Below are 1,296 nucleotides of genomic sequence, written 5' to 3'. Positions count from 1 at the left end.
GGGTGCCTGCAGTGTGGCAGAGGGTGAAGCTGCTGCTTGTGGTGCTGGCATCCTATATTGGAGCAATTGCTCCAGTCCTGGCTGCTCCACCTCCCATCTAGTTTCCTGGTAATGTACCAAAGAGGGCAGTGGAAGATGATCCAAGTGCTCAGGATCCTGCCATGTGTGGGAGAACAGGATGAAGCTCCCAGCTATGGCTTCAGCTTGGCCCAGACCCAGTCCAGTTCCTACAGGATGGAAGATCCTCTCTCTCTCTCCCTTTCTCTGTTTCTCCATCTCTTTGTTGCTGTCTTTCAAATGAGTTAATGAATAAATAAATATATATATAATTATTTTACAAAAACAATATTTTTGCATATTATATGGCAGATGGCATTAATTTAAAACTGAAGGAGGTAGTAATGGGTTTACATTTCACTCTACTACCTGACTGACCTGAATGTCATGTTGAGATAATGCCTGGATAGCTCAGTTGGTAGATCATCAGACTTTTAATCTGAGGGTTTAGGGTTCAAGTCCCTATTCAGGAGATAACCCAAAGGATGTGAGCTTCAGCTTTCTTATAAACTAAGTCGGAATAAAAAAAAAATCTATCATACAGTGATATTGTGAGTTGTTTGTGTATCCTACAAATATATTATGTTCATCAGTGTGGAAGTCATGTAGGTGATGCTATTGCTAATTAGACATTATTATTTTTATTAACAAATGTTTCTCCAGGCATTTATTTGTAAATATTTTCTAAAATCCTTCATTAATCTTATGGATCCATCTGGCTACTAATTACTGTCTCCTTTTCTCATGCAAGCCTCTAAAATAAAAGTAGTCTACATTACTACTACAGCTCAAATGTGTCCTCCAAAAGATTATGCATTGGAAACTTAGTCCCCAAAGCCATTCAGGAGTTGGAGGAAGTATTTTAGAGAGATGCTTAGAATTAGATGAGGTAACAAAGATCAGGCTCCCATGCTGGCATTAATGGCCTTTTAAGAAGAGGAAGAAAGACCTGAACTGGCACCCTTGCCGTGGCCCACCATGTGATGCCCTCTGCCATGTTATCAGGCAGCAAGAAAGTCCTCCTCAGATGCTTGACCTTGACATTGAAATTTTCATCCTCCAGAACCCAGAGCTAAAATAAACCTCTATTCCCTGTAAATTACACAGTTGTGGTATTCAGCTGCAGAAACAGAAAAAGGAACAATGCAATTCCAGTGTTTTCTCTCGCACCTTTATTTAGAAGTATCAGATCCAATGGTCATATAAAATGTGTGATCTTTTTTAATGAACTGATTCTCA

The 1,296-nt window shown here is 39.6% G+C and overlaps 1 non-coding gene across 1 annotated transcript; it reads left to right on the top strand.

Annotated features, from left to right (window-relative positions):
• The first annotated feature begins 457 nt into the window (after positions 1-457).
• On the top strand, positions 458-530 carry TRNAK-UUU (transfer RNA lysine (anticodon UUU)). Its single transcript has one exon. It is a non-coding gene; the product is annotated as a tRNA-Lys (tRNA).
• The last annotated feature ends 766 nt before the right edge of the window (positions 531-1,296 follow it).

Source organism: Oryctolagus cuniculus, chromosome 2, assembly GCF_051225735.1.
Source record: "Oryctolagus cuniculus isolate XC-2025 breed Fujian yellow rabbit chromosome 2, ASM5122573v1, whole genome shotgun sequence".
NCBI classification, from domain to species: domain Eukaryota; kingdom Metazoa; phylum Chordata; class Mammalia; order Lagomorpha; family Leporidae; genus Oryctolagus; species Oryctolagus cuniculus.
The sequence above is the reverse complement of the archived record's forward strand: the minus strand, read 5'-3'. Positions and strand labels throughout refer to the sequence as shown.